This window comes from Pan paniscus, chromosome 7 (genome assembly GCF_029289425.2).
Source record: "Pan paniscus chromosome 7, NHGRI_mPanPan1-v2.0_pri, whole genome shotgun sequence".
Taxonomy (NCBI): Eukaryota; Metazoa; Chordata; class Mammalia; order Primates; family Hominidae; genus Pan; species Pan paniscus.
Window position 1 is genome coordinate 87,698,606 of NC_073256.2, and position 20,983 is coordinate 87,719,588.

General features: G+C 40.5%; 1 long non-coding RNA gene across 4 annotated transcripts in view; it reads left to right on the forward strand.

The window, feature by feature from the left end:
* LOC134730981 (uncharacterized) overlaps window positions 1–20,983 on the forward strand; it is a 216,040-nt gene that overhangs the window by 121,430 nt on the left and 73,627 nt on the right. For 2 of the 4 annotated variants that reach the window (XR_010112950.1, XR_010112952.1), the window contains exons 4-6: window positions 2,711–2,836; window positions 5,216–5,341; window positions 13,329–13,450. This is a non-coding gene — a long non-coding RNA (uncharacterized LOC134730981). The remainder of the gene's footprint in view (window positions 1–2,710; window positions 2,837–5,215; window positions 5,342–13,328; window positions 13,451–20,983) is intronic. The other 2 variants (XR_010112949.1, XR_010112951.1) reach the window with 1 other exon arrangement.

Consider the following 20,983-nt stretch of genomic DNA (forward strand, 5'->3'; position numbering starts at 1 on the left):
CAGGTTGACTCTGCTTGGAAGAAGAAGGCAAGACCTTCTGCTATTCATCTCTGAAAAGTGCAAAGATCATTCGTTTGGATCGCAATGTATTCAACATTTAAATGCACTTACTCATACAGTCCTAACTGCCCTTCCCATGGCCATTCATGGAGATGCTTCCCAAGATGTTACACAGCCAGTGGCATAAACTCCATCCTGTGTTCCTCACTCATGATTTGGAGAGCCTCTGTCATAGCTTTTTGCTTTCTCTTTTTTCTCACTTCAGATGTGGATTAAAGTCTGCACTCACAGCTTTCTCCGATAGTTTAAGGATATTTGATCCTTCAGTATTTATCCATTATTGGCTCTGTTTACCCAAGGGAAAATTAAGTGCAGGGCCTTAGAACAGTGAGCGCTTTAATACGCGGATGCATATGCTGATCTCTGACAGATGTTGGTCTTTGGGAACAACAGAAAGGGGAGGTACGTCATTCACTTGGGAAGCTGCTTGTGCAAATTGACTGATCCTGCAGGTGCCCGGGCAGCGTGGCCATGAGCCACGAGCAATGGTGAGAAAAATATCTGGTGCAGGGGCAACTACTGAAATATTACGATCTTTCACACACATACCCAGCCAGCTGGCAGGGGATTCCGAGCAGTGCCTCCTAGGAAAAACAGTGGTTCTAAAAGGTTTTCATTTTAATTATATTACTGGGCTTTAAGGTTTAATTTTGTGTTTTCTATGAAAAGAGAAGTTTTATTTGTAGTTGTTACTAGGCAATCTTATTTCTAAGTCTACTGAGTTATGATCATTTTCTCAGGTTAAAATGCATATTAGGCAAGGTGGCTTTTGTGCTTGTCAAGTGTGGGTGTGTGTATGTGTGTGTGTGTGTGTGTGTGTGTGTGTGTGGTCTCCTATATATTTGAGGTAGAAGAAAGCCCTTCAGGTAGATTTTGGTAAAGATTTTTTGGTTGTTTTTGAGACAGGGTTCTGCTCTGTTGCCCAGGCTGGAATGCAGTGATGCAATAACAGCTCAGTGCAGCCTTGACCTCCCGGGCTCAAGCAATCCTCCCACCTCAGCCTCCAAAGTAGCTGAGACTACAGGTATGTACCACCATGCAAGACTAATTTTTAATTTTTTTGTGGAGTCAAAGTCTCACTCTGTTGCCCAGGCTGGTCTCAAACTCCTGGGCTTAAGCGATCTTCCCACCCTGGACTCCCAAAGTGTTGGGATTACAGGCATAAGCCACCCCAGCAAAGACTCTTTTGTTTCTGGTTTAACATTTAAAACTAGAAAATTTTGCTCTTTAAGGAGCCCCATAGCAATAAGGTGACATCTTTGTGCAACTGCATATTTTCCATTGCCCTGGTCATTTGTATGAAGGGGGCAAATGCAGGGCTGCCCCAAGAGTGCCTTGAGGGCAGGGCTGTGTCTTAGTCACCTGGGCATTCCCTGTGCCTCCTGTGGTGCCTGTCACATGATGGGTGGGTGCTTATGTGCTCAGTGAAGTCAAGCTCCTGACAGATACAGGTGTCCCAAGCTCCCTACGCAATTGCCATTGTGCATGATATTCCTAAAAGGGAAGAAACCCTGCAAGAGCAGTCATGACTCTGAGACTTTCAGAACTTTAGGAAAACTTTATTTTCATTGTGTGTATAAAACCCTTGTTTTTTCAACCACCAGCTGATATTGTGACATCACTGGTCTAAATTACCAACAACATTTTGTCTGATGTAGGCACTCTCTAGTAGGACTCTGGATAGATGCCATTACCCTGAGACCTCCACATTTATGAAGAGTTGCAGCCCTGGAAGCCAGTCTGCTGGGGTTCAAATCCAGACTCTGTGGCTTCCTGGGTAATTTTGATGGCTCAGCCTCTGACTAGATCAGTTGGTGTGAGGATTAAATGAACCAATCCATGGAAGTGCTCAGATCGGAGCTGTGCACACACTACATACCCAATACACATTACCGTATTTGATTACTGAATTCTCTGATAACCTCTTTTCCAGGGAATGAGGTGAAATCTAGAGGGAATTCTTGAACTTTTCCTTCCCTACAGTTACTCAGAATGTGGTACTATCGGGGCTTTCTGAGACCTCAGTTCTGCTCCTCCCCTCGCCCTGCAGCCTGGCTCTGACTCTCCACACCAGCTCTGCTCCATGCTGTGGCTGCCTCGCCCCTGTCCCTTGTCTTAGTTCTAGGTCTGGATGGTCCCGGACTCTAACCCACATTCAGCTCAGACTCACCCTGGTGCCAATCGCCCACACTATCCTGTGTGTTGTCACTTTAAGTGACTGAAGGTCTCTTTCTAACATTTTAACTCAAGGGATTTGAATCAAGTTTCCTGTCTCTTAGGGAACACAGGGATTCACTTTTCAAGAACATGGATCAAGTAGCCACTCAGTGGAAAGCACTGCTCTCAGTGCCTGGGACACAGCGGTGAACAAAACAAAATCTCTGTGTTCATGGAGATCACATGCTAGTGAGGGAGTCAGATAGGAAGCAAATGGATATTTGATTGAATGCCAAGTTTCTGGTGCAGTCAAATTTTCTCAAAGGTTGCAAAGTAGTCATCACAATTTCCACCTAGGGAATATTTACCCCTATGGGGCAAATCTGTCCATTTCTGCCCATCTGAGCAAGTAAAACACAGGACTGCCACAGTTATTGTGGAGCTCCATGAAGCAAGCAAGAGTCATCACATTGATTTATTCTCTTCCTTCCAGGAAAATATTTGCAATACCTGCCACGTCCAAGGTTCAGCTGAGGCCAATGTAAAGCCAGTATTATAGGACACTTCTCAGACTGAGAGCCCAATGTCGTTGGAAACCACTGGGCCACAGGAAAGGCAGGTAAGAATCATGGTTATAGATTCAGGTTTGGTGTCAGACAACTGCTTTAACTCAGGTTCACTATCACTTGCCAGTAGAATAACCATGAGCAAATTACTTAGCCTCTCTGTCTTAGTCTTCTAGGGTTGCTGTAACAGAATACCACAGACCGGGTGGCTTCAACAACATACATTTATTTTTTTGAAGCCTGGGAAGTCTGAGATCAGGGTGCCGGTATGGCCTGGTTTTGGTGAGGACTATCTTGCTGCTTTGAAGATGGCAGTCTTCTTATGTCCTCACATGGGACAGAAAGTGAGCTCTAGTCTTTCTCTTCTTGTAAGAACACTAATCTCATTATGGTGACTCCACCCCTATGATATCATCTAAGCCTGATTACCTTCCAAAGGCCCCCACCTTCAAATACCATCACATTGGGGTTTAAGGCTTCTACAGATGAATTTGAGGGTGGGCGACACAAACATACAGCCCATAACACTCTCTAAAGCTCAATTTTCTCATCTTTATAATGGGGACATGTAAGTATTTAGGTCATAGAGTTTCATGAAGTTTAAATGAGCTTATGCACCCAAGATTTGACACAGTACAAAATAAACTGTACCTGATGTTTAAAGTCAAGCTCGTTTTGGCCCCAGGAAGTCAATAAACCCATTTAGAGCATTAAAGAAGGCAGAGCTACTGTTTATCTTATCTGGGCTGCCACAGGTGTGGTGGGGGTTTCCCAGGAGGCAGCAATATTTTGTTAAATAGAGTAGCCTCTTGGATACCTGGTGAAACCAAATCTCTTAGACATCATCTGTGAGCATGATGAGCAAGGCCAGTCCTTAGGGAGATGGCACCCTTAGGAAGCAGGCAGGGGGTTAAGTCGGGCAGTTCAGGGCAAGTCTTCAGTGATGGGGAGGAGCAAGTGTGGAAGGGAAATCAGATTACACAGAAGCTGGGAGACAGGAAAAATGATACTGTAGTTCGTTTTTCTGAACTGGCTGAGCAGACAGATACCTCATAATTCATGGGGGCCCAGGCCTGTGTTAGCAGATGAATCCCAATGCTGAGTGCCTGGCTTGGAATCATTGGCAAGAGGTAGGGGTTTAGGGGAGGTGATTTATTTTATTTTATTTTTATTTGTATTACTTTTTGAGACAAGATCTTGCTTTGTCACCTGTGCTACAGTGCTGTGGTGCAATTACCACTCATTGCAGCCTCTACCTCCCCAGCTCAAGGGCCCTCCCACCTCAGCCCCCAAGTAGCTGGGACTAGAGATGTGCACCACCACATTTGGCTAATTTCTTTTTTCCTTTCTTTTTTTTTTTTTTTTTTTTTTTTTTTTTTGTAGAGGCAGGGTCTCCTTGTATTGCCCAGGCTGGGGAGGGGGCTTAATACAGGTATAACAGGATCGTAAATTTATTCACATAATTCAGCTGTGCAATGAAATTCTACATATTTATTTTTTTACATATTTATTTTTCTATAAATTCTACAAATTCTACCTATTTATTTTTCTCAGCTGATCTAATCTTCATGGGCCCCACCTGCTGGATCGTGGGGTGATCAAGGACTTCCAATTAAATTCCAAGCTCACTCTCTTCCACTGTGATAATTTCTTTTGAACTATTCTTTCAAACTCACAGTTTCTGTCAGATAAATATTTAGCTAAGGGAGCTGTGTTAGTTTGTCTTCTAAATGTGAGAGAGGGCCTGGGGAAAAAAAAAAAACTTATATTTCTTCTCACAGACAATACTGAAGGAAAGATTTAATTAGGGTGTCTCTACAAATGCAGATTTTTCATGATTTCCTTGCAAGCTTCCCTTCTGCCTCGCTTTTTCCTCCTCTGGAGCTCACATCCTCCTCCCTTAGCCCAAGGGAATCCAGTGCTTGCACTCTTTGTAAAGGAGCATGGTCTGGTGCCAGAATCCTCTGTACCTAGCAGATATTCCTCCAGGCAAGATGTGCAAAGAGGGCAGCTTAGGCAGGTGCAAATTTTAGGGTAAAACTTTAGACCCCAACGCTCAAAAATGAGGAAGACTTTTTCCCTGCGTACTTCAAGTGTCACTGCTGGCTAGTCTCATAGACACAAAATAAGCTTTGGTTATTAAACATGCTTTTTGAAATATATAAATAGACGACACTATATGTCCTAAAAACTGTTATCCTAGTTGCTTAAAATGCATATTTATATACAGTGATATGGTTTGGATCTGTGTCCGCACCTCAATCTCATGGTCAATTGTAATCCCCAATTGTTGGAGGTAGGGCCTGGTGGGAGGTGATTCGATCATGGGGGGCGTTTCTCGTGTTTTAACACCATCCCCCTTGGTGCTGTCCTCTTGATGGTGAGTTCTCGTGAGATCTGGTTGTTGAAAAGTGTGTGGCACCTCCCCCCAGGCTCTCTCAGTCCTGCTCCTGCCATGGAAGAAGCCTGCTCCCACCATGCCTTCTGCCACGAGTAAAAGTTCCCTGAGGCCTCCCCAGAAGCAGATGCTGTCGTGCTTCCTGTATAGCTGCAGAACTGTGAGCGAACTAAGCCTCTTTTCTTTATAAATTACCCAATCTCAAGTATTTATTTATAGCAATGTGTGAATGAATGAATACATACAGTGACCAAGTTCTGCCTTCCTATATTAAGTTTATTATAGCTGCCCAGTAGCTACATATACTAAGCTAAATGCGGCTTCAAATATTGAGTCCTTCTTAATTTTTAGGTGTAAATAATTTGGCTTCTGTGAAAGTTTTAAAATGCATATATAACAAATATTTTATACCTAACTATGAAGACAATAAAAATATCACCCATTATACAGGGTAAATAGACTGAGATACACAGGTTAAATAGCCTAAGATGTTACATTGTCCAAGTCAAAATTAAACTACTACTTAATTTTTTAAAAAGGACTATTATCTTGAGATAGTTAAACACGGAAGGAAGCTTGCTTATTTAAGCAATATTACCCAAGATTAGTGGCAGAGCACATAGAAAAAGAAGAGATAGGGCCCAGGTTTGAGAAAATTAAGGAAAACTGACGGATTACTTAGCTGAATAGTTTTAAGAAGTGTTTTTAGTTCAGCAGAGGTGGTCGGACCTCAGCGCACTTAGGGCATTGTTTACACGCTTCAGAGGGTTAAGGAGGAGATTTAATCCAGAAGGTGTTCCGCTGGAGAAACCAGATAGGTCTACCCGAGCCCCAGCAGGGTATATATACTCCGCTACCATCAAGCCTCCACCTGAAAATGTCTCCATTTAACATGGCAGTGCTGTCAATTAAGAGCCAATTTGACTTAACAAATTCAAAGAACCTACTGGTAAGTTTATACTCACTTACAAGTTCCAATGTACTATTTGTAACTCCTCCCTGGTCTGTTCCATGCAAGAAAGCCTCTCAAAGTCCTTCCCTTTTCATTCTACTGCTTTGCTTCTACTACTAATACATACAAAGGCCAAAGAAGCTGCCTCTCTAGAATTCCTCTTCCATTATAGAATCTTAGAAGTTGTGACTGTCCATTTGTGCCAGGGATCTATCTGTATCTGTGGCTAATCCAAAAACCTCAGTCCTATACTTTAATACAACATTAGAGCTGAACAATAAGGATGTCAAGTATTATAATCTAATTTCAGAACTATGATGCTACAGAAATAGTTAATTATAGAAATACTTAGAACATACTAGAAATAAATAGGACATTCTTGAAATACACATCAAAAGTCATATTACTCTTTCTTTTAGACCTATAGATGGGGTCGCACACCATTCTACAAAGAGGGGAGTCTCTCCGTGAAATGACTTGAACTTATAAAGCGCATTCTGCTATGTGGTTGCCTCACCAACTCCCTTGCTGCCTGGACTATTACAGTAACCTGTGGATTGGTCTCCTTGCCTTGAGACGATGACATTTCTGGCACCTAAACCCATCAGCATCAAGTTGTTCTTTTGAAAACATAAATATGACCATGTTACATGTTTTTAAACCTTTCAATGGAATACTTTCACCTACAGGATAATGTTTAGATTTTTTAACATGGCATGCATGACCCTTCACTCTCTGGCTTCCACACATTCTCCAGAATTACTTCCTGTCACTCTCCTATGTCTATTCTTGTCTCCAACAATTCCCAACCTCTTGTGCTGTGGTCCATGGCTCTCCATGCCTTATGCCTGTGCTGTCCTGGAGCACTTCCTTCAACTGATACACAAAAAAAGTCTTGCTTATTCTTTCCTGATCTACCTGGGTTTCACCTTCACCTGTATGCAGAGTTAATGCCTTCCCGCTGTCTGTTCCCATATCAGGCTGTGTACTATTGAAACATTCATCATTCCCTTCAGGCTGTGGCTTAATGTGCCCATCTCCTTATCAGCCTTGGCGATTTAAGGACAGAGGTTTTGTTTTGTTTTTTGTTTTTTAACCTCTCTCATTTTTGTGTGTTCTCAGGAGCAGGAGAGAAGGGATGTTAATATGTTGAATTAATGTTAATCATTAAAACGATCACAACCCCAAATTTCTTTAATCCCTACTTAATCCAAATTGGTTGAATTTGTACAATTTTTATGAATTTTGAATAATCTTGAAGTGAAATAATCTTATTTCACAAAATAAAAATTTGTTGAAATATCATTCAACAAAGATATTATTCTAAATATTCAAAACCGAAAGAAAGCATAGGTCATAGAGCTATTTGGTGGTCAGTTCAGAGGAAACTTTTACAGGATGATGCCAACAATGGGAAAAAAAAAAAGCCCCAATAACCATCCTGTCTTATAACCTACAAATAATGTTATATACAATTTTAAATTCAAATATATTTGTTAGCATGTTTGAAATCTATTTTTGCTTGTTTGTTTGTTTTCCTGGGCTCCTCAGATAGTGAATTGGACTTAGGAACAGATTTTGAAGAATAAACTAGAATCAGTCTAGGGGGATAACTCACCAGAAAAAGAGGCTGAAGCGTAGGCAGCAAGGGAAGAGCTGGTGGCTCCTCATCTGTAGCACAGGGTGTTGTGAAAGTAGGAGAGAGAAGGCTGGCCGGGGTTGGGGGAGTCCAGGGCAGATCGTGGAGGGTCATACAAACCTCACTAAATTCCAAAGACCACAGGAAGTCTCAGAAGCATTTTTCCAGGGGAGGGATGCTATCAGATTTGCAAAAAAGTAGACTTGAAAATCATTCTCAAGGTAGCACAGGTGCTGGAAGAATAATGAAAATTACTGACCTTTAAAAAGTCCTTATTCTGTGCCTGGTATTATTCCAGGCATATTACATATGTTACTGCTTTTCATTTTCACAGCAAACTAAGAGGCGAATACTAGCATGTCTTCTTTTACTAAGCTACATGCACACTAAGTAGCAACACTGAGATCCAAATCAAGGTAATCAGGCAGGAGAGTCCGTGCAATTACCCTTGCTATAGTGCCTCCCCAAAGGCAGGAGGAATTGGAGTCCGGAGGTGGATAGCTTAGTTAAAAAACAAAAGCAACAGTAGAAGGAAGAAATAATAACCTAGGGTAGTGATGAAGCAAAAAGAGAGATACAAATGTAAGAGATATTTAGAAGGTAAAATTAATTAGGTTTGATAACCCCTTAAAAATCAGGTAGAGGGTGATGTTCAATGTCTGCCTCAGACAGGTGGAGGTGCTATTTGCAAGAATAAAGAATAGAAGCAGCATCAGGTGGAGAGGGAGCTTTTGGCAATGTTTGGGATTCAATGTGTGAAGCTAGTATTATAAAACAGTGTAGCAAAGTGATATATTAGGAGTTATAAATGCACAGAGGAGGAAGTGACTCATTCTGATTAAAGAAGACTCAGATAAGTTATCTGAACTTTGAAAGATGTGTTGATTTTCCCCAGTTGCAAAAATGAAAGAAAGGGTATTACAGGCATATGGAATAAAATGTGCAAGTTAAGGCGTCGTAGGAAAGCAGGGTAAATCCCGAGGTACCGTGAGAATCCGGGCCGGCTGCAGAGTGCGTGGCAGAGAATGGGAGCTGATGCTGAAGGAAAGCAGGAGTGAAACTGGGGAAAATTTCCACGTGCTTAGGAGCTGTTCCTCTCTGCCCAGGAGCAAAATATACTTTCACAAGTCCCAGGGTCAGTCAGTGCTTGTGTGTAGTTGTACCTTTGGAAGGTTATACCCAAGGTGACATGTGAAAGCTGCTGGCCAGGTTTAGGGAATCACAAAGAAATTGAAGGCTGAAGTTCACAGGCTGGCCAGCCCCAGAGGAAATTCTATTTTCACATGAGGATTCTGCTTTGCTCTCTAGCCTCAGAATGTGCCATGGTGGCAGCTGTCATAGTATAGCATCTTGCACAGTGGTGTGCTCCTTGGCTAGGAAGATATACCCCTTGAGAGACTGGTGGACAGTGGTGGGCATTATTTCCAATCCCCTCTCCAGGTACCTATGTCTCTCATATAGAAGTCTGCTACTGATGACAAATCTGGTTTATTGAGCAACTTATTATGCCTTACAAACCACCTTGTATATTAAGTGCCCTGCTTTCCTCCCTTTCCTGGCTTGTTCTCCAGTCACTCAAGTCTCAGGAATGTTTTCTTTTCATTTCTTTTATTTTTTAACTTCATCTCAATTTTGGGTTTTTTTTCAACTTTTATTATAGCTTCAGGAGGTACATGTGCAGGTTTAAAGGAATATTGTGTGATGCTGAGGTTTGGAGTACAAATGAATCCATCTCCCAGGTACTGAGCATAGTACCCAGTAGGTAGTTTTTCAGCCCTTGCCCACTTCTTCCCTCCCTACTCTTGTATTCCCCAGCATCTATTCTCATCCTTATGTCCACATGTACTTTATGCTTAGTTCCTAATGATAACTGAGGACACGTGGTATTTGGTTTTCTATTCTTGTGTTGGTTCACTTAGGATCATGGCTTCTAGCTGGAACCATTTTGCTACAAAGGACATGATTTTGTTCTTTTTAATGGCTGCATAGTATTCCATGCTGGGTATGTATCACATCTTTATCCAATCCAGAGTTGATGGGCACCTGCATTGATTCCTTGCCTTTGCTAATGTGAATACTGCTGCAATGAACATAGGGGTGCATGTGCGTTTTTGGTAGGACAACTTATTTTCCTTTGCATTTATGTCCAGTAATGGAAACTTTTCTTTATGCTTTCAAATTTTATGCCCTGCCATCATTCCAGCATCTATCACACTTGGTTTAATTATTTGTTTAAGTCTACGTATCCTCCCCTGGACTGTGATTTTCTTGCCTCCACCCCACCCTCACTCCCTTATTTCTATAATAGCTGTGCCTAGAACAGTGCCAGCCACATACTAGGCACTCATTAAAGTTTCTTGTTGAAAGTCATTGAATAGTATGTAAGAAAAAGGGAAGCTTTTTACTTATTTACCATGGAAACTTCTCTCAATGTGATTAGTAAGCAAACTTTCCTTCTTCCTTCATTTTTCCCCATAGTCAGAACCTCTCACTGCAGGCTTCAGAAATGCAATCTTTATGGAGCTTGATGCTTGGCTATCCTCACAGTAGATCAAGACTGCACTCCTATTCCCATATTTCAAGTGATAATTTTTCTTGATTATGCATGAAATGCACTTATCTGTGGAGGAATCGGTCAGTTCTGACTATTTACACAGTTCACATCTGCAGGAGGAAACTCTTTCATAAATAAGATGCAGCAAAGTCCAGAATCTGTGAAATCATTTTAGCCCAAATGAGTCTTTTGTGTCCTTTGTTCATGGAGATTGGGTGAAGCAAGGTGCACCTGTTTCAATAGTAAAGCAGCCCCACTGAGGAAAGGAATTTTTGAGTTGTGTCATTAGAAGTCATCATCGCATATGTGAGAGAAGAGAGGAAGGATAGGGCAGGATGCAGTCACATAACAGGTAAGAAGGTAAAACAATGTTCTCTTAAAATAGTGGAGTGCATCTATCCCACTTTAATTTGGCCTCAAATAGCAGTTGTATGCATTTTGCTTCTAATTCCAGTGTTCTCAGTGAAAAAAAGGAAACTGACCATGGATTTATTCCAGGGCATTTATGCCTGATCTGCTACCTGTTATGGACAGAGCATCTTGTAGGTTCTTTATCCTCCAGTATGGACATAGGGGAAGACAATATTGACTAGTTAATCTTGGCAGGCAATTATTAGAAGACGCCTGTTTTGTTTGTTTTGAATATCTAAATTATCCTAGAAGGAGAAAAAGTAGGATCCCCAAAGGGGTTGGCATCTGAGCTGAATTTTGAAGCATGAGAAGAAGCTAGCAGGCAAAGATTGTGGGGGATGAGTATTCAAAACCTAGAGCACCCACGTGCACACGCAGGGAAAAAGAAACCAAGGTGTTGTACTCAGAAAATGCAGAAATACTGAGAGTAGCTCAATCAGACTACAGTGTAGGTTAAGGGAGTGAGAAAGGAACCTAGGCAGGTATGCAGAAGCCCGATGAAAAAAAGACCTTATAAAACACTCCAAGGACTGTGCCAATTATTTAAAAGTGAATGAGGAGTCAGTTGAAGATTTTAAGAAGGAAAGTCACATGGTTAGGGTTTTATGATAGAAACACAACTTTGGCAATGGAACCCAAAACACCTAATTGAGGCAAATCTGTAGGTGGGGGAGAAGGCCAGCAATGCCAGGCCCAGTCCAGTATGTACACCTGAGAAAAACTTCCACATGTGCATGTAAGACACAAAGAGATTTGTTTCAGCCTTTTTTGCTATAGAAGTACTAGAAACAGTCTAAACACTCACTATTAAAGGACTGCATATATAAAATGCAGCAGTGCCACAGAATGAATGTATTACCACAATTAAATGGCATGAATTTGATCTTTATATATATCAATGTAGATTGACTTAATAATGTTAAATGAAAAAAGCAAGAAACGTGAAATTTCAATTATGGAATTATTTAAATTATCTAAATTTATATAGATTTAGAAAATGCACACAGACCTAAATAACGTGTGACTACCTATGTGTGTAAGTAAAAATTTAAAGTGAAGTGGAAGGTTATACACCAGTCTCACATAATGTTTGTGTGAGGAGAGGGGGCAGAGAGGGAAATAGAACTGAATAAAGTGGTGAATAAAAGTGGCTTCAGCTTTTTCTGAAATGCAATATTTTTGTAGGTCTTTAAGGGAAATATAGGATTATATTGCTTATGTAATTTTTCTAAATATATACTTAGGGCAAAGAGATTAATAGCAAATATGATACAATAGTAACAGGTATTCTGAGTTGTGCGTGTGTTTGTTCAATTATACTTTGTATTGTTTTATACTCGAAAAATAATTTATCTTCTTATAAGTAAAATTGTGTGTATGTGTGGTGTGCATGCATGTGTGTACAGTGGCCAGATTCATGTATTAGCTGAGTCTGCTAACTGTGAAACCAGGCGATAGGAGAGTTTCGGATGCATTGTCAACCAGGTTAAGATAAGAACAAAAAAGAGTTGAATCAGTTTGTGACTTAGCAGGTCACCACTGACCTTGACAGGGATGATTTCAGGTGAGTAGTATAGGTGGACATCAGGTTGCAGTGGATTCAGAGAATGAATGAAATATGAAGAAGAGGTGACAAGTGTCATCTATGTCCAGAAGATTGGCTGGAAAGTGGAAGAAATAGATGGACTAGTACGTAGAGGAGGATATAGGTTTAACGAAGGTGATTGTTATTTTTAAGAGTAGGGAAACCTGATATTGCTTATCTGAAATAGGAAAACTAAAGAGGAGAGGTCAAAGATACAGCTGAGAGAGGGAATAACTGATAAGGTTAGGGCAGAAGAAAACAGGAAGGAAGAGAGTCTACTATGGGAAGGTGGAGCCTCCCCGAGCAGTGAAAGTCAAGAGAGGCAAGGAGAAACTCAGAAGTGCAGAAAGGAAGGCATGATATGAGTTTGAGGAATTTCAAATGAACTGCTTCAATTTTTTAAAAATGCAAATTGTATAATTCTGCCTTGACTGAATATTCTCACTTACATGGAAGAAATATAAGAATGTGTACTTTCTTGTACGTAAATAACTACAGCTATTTAACTTCTTGTTATTATAGAAAATTATCAAAAGCAGTAGTAATATTATTCTTCTTGCAATTATAGCAATTTTGGTTTTGGCAAGTATAATGAATATCAGAAAGAAAAGCAAATTACCAAGTAATGTAGACAGGGATATGTTTTTAAATAATAGAATCTGCGCTTAGACCATAAAAGTTGTTAGGTCTATACTACACTAATATATCATGTTGGAAATTAAACATATTCTATTCTACCGTGTGCTAATTACATTAAATACTCCATAGAACTACACTGATGTAAAATTCTTAACTGATTTCTCTTTCCTCCTTTTCCATTTGTATCCTACTGAATTTATTCTTTATTTGACCTAATTGATTGGATTAATGGATATTTTTGGCACTGTTCAGTGACACCTTCATATATAATGCAAAATACTTGGAAATACTATCAATTGACTTCATTCATTCAAGAATACCAATGGAGCTCCCAACATCATAATTTCTTAAAACTTGATTTTCATAGGATCATGGAATTCTAAAATTGGAAGAAATATGTTTCTAGTCATCTAGTATAGCTTCCAATCCATAGGATGAATCCTCATGGCTAATGAAAGCCTGGAAGAACATTAGAACCACCATGAGGAGGTAAGGAATGAGCAACATTTTCTTCTTTTTCTGGGTGAGGCAATGATATATGACATACTGTCTATTGATGAATATGCTAAGAGCAGCAGTAAGCATTTATTTCTATTCATTTGGCCAATAGTGGCCAGGCATATATTTATTGAATCAACATATAGTTACATAGGAAATGGCACACTCTGCCAACTAGGAGTTTCCAGTCACATACAGGAGACAAGACATCAGATAGCTAATAAGACACACAAATCCTCAGTACTGAAAGGATAGCACAACTTGCTTTATAGTCATACAGAAACAATTATTTGTTTGTGGACATACAGCATCCTTGGAAAGCTATTACCTTCCATGTGAGGAAAGCTACATGAATGCTGATTACAACATGTTACAGTTGAATATCAGCACTGCAAAGAAATGACTGTGCTTTCATTGTTGGACTGCCTAACAGTTTCAAAGAGTTCCCAATCAAAACTTTGTCTGTTGGTATTCTTGAAAAGGGGGAGAGTCAGTCATGAAGCATTCCATATTAAAAAAAAAAAAAGTAAAGAAAAGGGGGAGGGTGGGTAGAACTTATGAGAGGAGCAAAATGCTCAGTTAGAGATGTTGGCCGGGCACAGTGGCTCACTCCTATAATCGCAGCACTTTGGAAGGCCGAGGTAGGTGGATCACTTGAGGTCGGGAGTTCGAAACCAGCCTGGCCAATATGGTGAAACCCTATCTCTACTAAAAATAGAAAAGTTAGCCAGCATGGTGGTGCAAGCCTGTAATCCCAGCTACTCAGGAGGCTGAGAAGGGAGAAAGGCTTGAATCCAGGAGGCAAAGGTTGCAGTGAGCCAAGATCACACCACTGCACTCCAGCCTGGGTGACAGAGCGAGATTCCATCTCAAAAAAAAAAAAAAAAAAAAAAAAAGTTTACCATGAGCCCAACATTTTTAAAAATAATTGTACCCCAAAACTGGGATGCAAAAAGGAAGAATAAATTAGTCATATTTTCAGTAAAGAAATTGCATTGTGAGGCCGGGCACAGTGGCTCACGCCTGTAATCCCAGCACTTTAGGAGGCCGAGGCAGGCGGATCACCAGAGGTCGGGAGTTCGAGAACAGCCTGACCTACATGGAGAAACCCTTTCTCTACTAAAAATGCAAAATTAGCCGGCGTAGTGGTGCATGCCTGTAATCCCAGTTACTCTGGAGCCTGAGGCAGGAGAATCACTTGAACCTGGGAGGCAGAGGTTGCGGTGAGCCAAGATCGTGCCATTGCACTCCAGCCTGGGCAACAAAAGTGAGACTCCATTTCAAAAAAAAAAAAAAAAAAAAGAAGTTTCACTGTGACATTGGAACCCATGAGTCTTTCTTATAAAGAACTAAACTTTTAATATAGTATTTAATTGCAGCCGAGACCCTTACTAAGCTGTGCTTTCATACATGTTACGCTGTTTTAAGCAGATGATCTGTTGATTCAGAAGAGTGAGAGTTGAAGTCAAATGACTCCTTTTTTTCTGAATGCGTTTTCATACTATATTATAGAGAAGGCTGAGGCAAATTTCATGGTTAGATTAATATTTGAAATTTTTTTCGATTGCTTCGACATATTTTATACAAAGTATTTTATATTCCATAACTAAAGTTATAATTTTTGTAAACAACAACAAAAAAGGTAATTAGTTGAGAAGGTGGGGGTACATCTTACATTTCCAATAAATCAAGGAGCAAAGTTTGCAAAGCCGAGCTATTATGCACAAAAGCACCATCTAGTGACTAGAATGAGTAACTGCATGCACACAAGCCATAACAGTATAAAAGCAAGGACCCATGAAACGGCAGGTATAGGAACTCGCTCCCATGTTCTCACTCATTATCCAATATGAATGAAAACTAATTTGTCAGTAATTAGTTTCAAGCCCTACTCTCTACACTTAGTGAGCCCTTTGGGCTTTATGATTTTATGCAGTTTCCCCCTTTTCAGTATTGGCTGTATTTTGAAATGACCTAATAATCATAGTAAGTTGTAAATGACTGATAATTGACTTAACACATTCTCCTCCCAGGACATATTTAAATTTTGAAAGACATGACTCTACTAATCAATAGAGGGAGGGATTTTGTGTTAGTAGGGCCATAGCTATTTTTGTAATTAAAAAAAGAAGTCTCTCAACTTCTAAATAATTGACCAACTAGTCATTGCATTTCCCCTGATTAACTGGCACGGTCATTAGAAAACCTTTGAAACATCACTGAGACATTAAAATTCTGACTATTAGTGCTTTTCTATTGCTTAGGAAGGCAATACATACAAAGCAAAGCACTATAAAGTTAGATTAACATATTTTGGCATTGTGTGTTATCATATGTTATCTTGTATGCAATATCACAATTTTTGTTGTTTCCCTGTGTCAAAAATATAGCTTCCTGGCTAGGCTCAGTGGCTCACACCTGTAATCCCAGCACTTTGGGTGGCCAGGCAGGAGAATCGCTTGAGCCCAGGAATTTGAGACCCGCCTGGGCAACATAATGAGACCCCATCGCTATGAAAGAAATTAAAAAGCTTATGAAAAATCTAAGAGATGGCTGATATGCCTTTTAGGAAGAAGAAACAGATTCCTGAGAGTTCATTACCACAAGTGTATTACAATTTTTTTTTCGGGCTTGGATTTTGAACCTACTGCACAATCTGCCCTTTCAGCACACTCCTAAATGCTCCATGGCTCAGAAAAATGTCTTCTAATTATCAGAGGGTATCCCCACTACTTGTTCAGAAAATAGTGTCCACAAACTAAATGTCCAACAATAGCAGAATATTTAAATAAAATATCTTCATGCTGGACTAACTAACTTATAGACAACAGAAGCCAATTGTCTACAAATATTCAATGACAGAAAAAGTCTTTGAATATAATTTGATGAGTTTTTTAAAACCCCATAATTGTATTTTTAGTATGATTTCAAGTTTGAAAAAAAAATTTTTATATCCCTAGGAAAAAATACTGGAATAATACACTTGAAATATTAAGAGTGGTCATCTATGGATGGTAGGATTAGGGGATACATTTTAATTTCCTATTTAACCTCACCTACCATGTCAGCTACCATGTTTTCCAGATTGCGTTAACACCCCCAGTTCTTCACTCATGTTTGCATTCATGCACTTCCCCTCTAATTTTGTAGTCCTTCCAATAAAAAGGTAGAGTATTTCGCCCACACCTTACAGTTGGGTTCATCCCTGTGGGTGGCTTTGGTTATTGGAAAGTTAGCGGGAATTTCATGAGCCGAGGCCTGGAAAGTGCTTTTATTGGTCTTGCCCTCTTGCACCTCTGCCATCTGCATGAGAACACTGGCCTGAACTGGAGGATGATCTCCAGTGGAGGTTGATATTCACAAGGAGCAGAGCCAAGCCCCAAGCTGAGCCCAGCCAATCGCCGTCTACCTGCACATCTTTGCTGCTGGGATTGTTGAAGCTGATTGCTATGCAGCATTATTGTGGCAATAGCTATCTAATTCACTGTTATTACAAAGAAGTGATATACATGATTCAAAGTAGCATACAGTGTAATTGTGGAGTAGGAGGTCAGACCCAAGGATGGAACAATTGTCTCCTCGCTGCAAAACAAGCGCAATGCTTTCCACTCCCTGGGCTTCCCGCTAATTCTCTTTTATAGATATATTCTTAGATATTGAGTTCAAACACACATTGAAATCTGTCGTATGGATGGGCAGAGATTGCTGGAACCACAGGCCAACTCAACTCATGTATGTGCTTTTCCCATAATTTTTCCTCACTTTTCCTGGTCTTAGTTGTAAAAGAGGAAATGTATCAATAATACATTTACATTCCCTGTCAAAATCACTGTATTATTTTTCAATTTTTCATGCTCCAATTGCTATCTTCACCCTCTTTCTCTCCTTGTCTCTCCTTCCTTCCTGACTCTATGGTTTCCTGTATTACAATAGGGAAACAACACAAAGGGGCAGCAATGTCAGAGGGTTCTTCTTAAGAACCCCTCCTTGAAACAATTCAGTATAGTACAGCAGTATTTCACTCCCTGAAATATTTTTCCCTGAATAGGTGAATCTTATGTGCCATCCTCTGGTTTATGGACACTCCAGTGCATTTACAGAAGATACTTGACACATTGATCACCCATGCTGAATGCAACAAATTCACTCACCATTCCATTTGCCTCAAGCCAACGTTAGTGGAGTTTTAGTGAAGGCTGAGGACTCAGAACCAAGTCAGTCTATCCAGAGTGGGTTTGAGGACTACTAACACCATGGTTCTAAGACCTTGGGTATTAGAACTAGTCTTGGATCATCAGTGATGCTGGAGAACCAACATTGTACCCGCCCCACCCCTTGGCTCTGGGCTAGCTGATATTTGGACACTTGACAGAGAGAGGGTACTGTAAGCCACTCATGGCTGCATGGGGAAGCTGTGAAAAAGGACAGAAAACCAGGACAACTTTGTCACAGTCTCCAAGGAGGCTGACATTATCTGGTCTCCTCTTTCCTCCTCCTGCCCAACCTCAAAGGAGTAGGCACAAGGAAGAAGGCATCCCATCTTGCCTCCACCCTGGGCCCCTCTGGCCTGTGCTGATTTGTGAATTAAGAAAGCCTAAAATGAATACGAGATTCAAGTTTAGAAACAAAACAGCACTAAAGTATACTTTAAGAGCTAATACAAAATAGTTTTGATAAATTGAAGTGACTTAAAGAGATGGACTCAGACATGTATTATTAAGGAAAACTGAAAGCCAGCTAGAGAGGAGCATTTGACAGAAGCGGTGAGAGTACGTATTGGAAAACTAAAAGTGTTTCGTGTTCAGACTCCCAGCCAGTTGAGACTGCTTGCTGAAGCACCTCGCTCAACTGACTCAGCTATGGATTTGTGTTGGGGAAAAAGAGAAAGAAGGAAACAGATCATGAATGTTTCTTTTTCTTGGCCTGCTCCTGGCAAGATGTTTGTCCCCTGCACTTCCCTACTATCTCTTTCTGACCCCTTTCTGCATGCCCCAGTGGGGACTCTGCTGGTTTTGTGACCCAGTTTCTTTCATACAAGAGACAATTTCCGGACAGGCATGCTTCAGTCTTGTAGGGTGAGGGATCAGCTGGCCACATCGATTTGAGAAAACATAGCTGATGCTCCACACACTCTGTGTTCCTTATAAGACCCCCTTCTTTATCATCCTTCCTCCTCTTGTACTGATGTGTGTGGGGAGAGAGGAGGCTGGTGAAGGGGTAGTGCTTGTCCCCATTTTCCTGAAACGGTGCTTTGGAAATCTTTAAACCTAGAATGGAGGTGCCACTCTCCTTTTGTCCTCATCAGCGGGCTGTAGGAGTTAATTCCAGGAAAACAAGAAGCACTTCCTCAGCCCCTCACACTGGCTTGTTAGAAATGTGTACGGAGGCCACCCAGGCAGGGGCATTGCATTCCAGGGCTCATCCCCACTGCCTCTCATTTGCCCAATCAGCCACTTGGCTTGGCCCAGCAGCTTGGATTTGCTTTTGTTCCCACTGCCACAGCCACTAATGGTACCAGAGTGGTTCCTCTGTGCAAGGGGCCTTCACAGCCACACCCTGCCAAGGAATGCGAGGCCACCCTTGACTTACCTGTCAGAAAAGGATCAGACAGGAAGAGATTTTCCAGGCCCTACACTGGGTTCCAAGGCTTTACAACAATAATATCTAGATGTTCTCTTGAGAATAACATGGCAAACTATTTCTTCCACATTAAGATAAGATTGATTCCCTAGTGTGTGGGCAAAAGGTCTCCCACTCTGGCGGCTTTTTGCTCCCTGACTCTACTAACTTACGCCTCCCTTTGTGGGGTCCATCTTTGCAGCTTTCTCTATGCCCTGCCCCGCTTTACTCCAGTGACTTCCTTTCCTGCTTGGTTCCCACTTCACGTATCACTCAGAGAGCCCTTGGAACTGCTAGATTGAGCCATATGAGAGAGCCATGTTTGTAGGTCAAAAAGCCAAATATTGGGACATTTGTATGCTTTAACTTAAAAAAACAACAAAGAAACAAACAAAAAAACACTGTATGCACCTACCAAGCCCAAGGAGACTGCAATGGGGGATTTATGTTGTTTGAAGTCAACCACTATACATTTTATTAGAACTGTGTCAGAAGATCCAATATTTTAATAAGCCTAATGGAAATCTTTTTTATTCCTTGAACTTTCCTTTTTTAATATGAATAAGTATCTGATGGATCATCTTTATTTGGCACACTGGGTCATTTTCTTGCTAAAGTCAAGCTCAGCAATATCTGCTTAACGGAATTAAGTATGATTAATTCTGTCAAATATCACATTAGATCTCATTGCATGTCAAGTTGAAGCATCAATAAAAATATATTAATATGCTTTCTTAAATAAAGGCTAAACCCAAGGAAACCAAGCCAGAAAGCATTCATGGACTTGTCCATTTCAGAAAACTTACAACTATTGTTCAAGAAAAGCAACTTTCATTTACTTCAGGTGTTCTCAATCCTAAGAAGTTCATGTTCTAACTGAGAAAGAATAGAGTTTAGTGCTTCAGGGAGAAAAAGGTTATTTGGAGTAGGGTGGTTTTCTTTAAATATTACCTAACCTCAGATTCCAAGTGAGCCCCTAAGCTGCTTTCTTCTCTCCAATTCTAACTTGAAACATTTAGAAAGGCCCTTTCCTTTTAGTTAAAGTCACACATCCTAAAATCCTGCAGCTGTTCACCTAAGATTGCCAGCGAGATAACAGCTATAAAACTCAAACCGTAAGATGCAAATTTTTGCACATTTTCTCAGTTCCAGCCTCTCCAAAATGTTCTGCATCCTTCCCTGCTTTGCAGGATTTTATGGGAAAAGGAGCAAATTTGCAAACCAGCTGAGCTCACCATGTGTCTCAGCTTCTTCAGAGCCTATGATTTGCCCAGGAGTGACTTAGTTGATAAATGCTGTGTTTGTTTCAAAGGATGGTAGACACACTAAGGACCATCTTTGAAGTGAGTGGATATAGACCACCATTTTGCTTTTTCCAGTGAACAAAAGCACTGCCTTTCTATTTCTAACAGTTTGCACTAATACAGTGTGAAAAACTAAATATAGAATACTTTTGTTAAAATCAGATTAGACTAATTCTATATGAAGTGCTTTAATGAAAAATGTTTAATGGTTGAAATACTATAACTCTGGAGTTAAAGTGCAGGTGCAAGAATGATATTCTACACTCCCTAGAGAGCAAACTAGTACATACTGTGAAATATCAATTAAAGTTTATAGTTGCCTGGGTTAGCTAAATGTCTTTTTCATGGGAAATTTTCATTCTTATGAAATAATCATTTGGGGTTAAAATATGTGCTGAATTATGTGGGCATTCTGAGTTATTAAGAAATGGATTTATTTTTACAAGCAAGCTGTAAGCATTCTTTGCTGTTTTTATGAGGTCATCGACATGACTTTTAAGTGGGGCTCCAGGCCAACTCTGATTCTCACATCAGTTCATTAATTCACACAGCTGTCTCTAAAAACTACAAGAATAATATATACTGCAGACAGAGGGCCAGC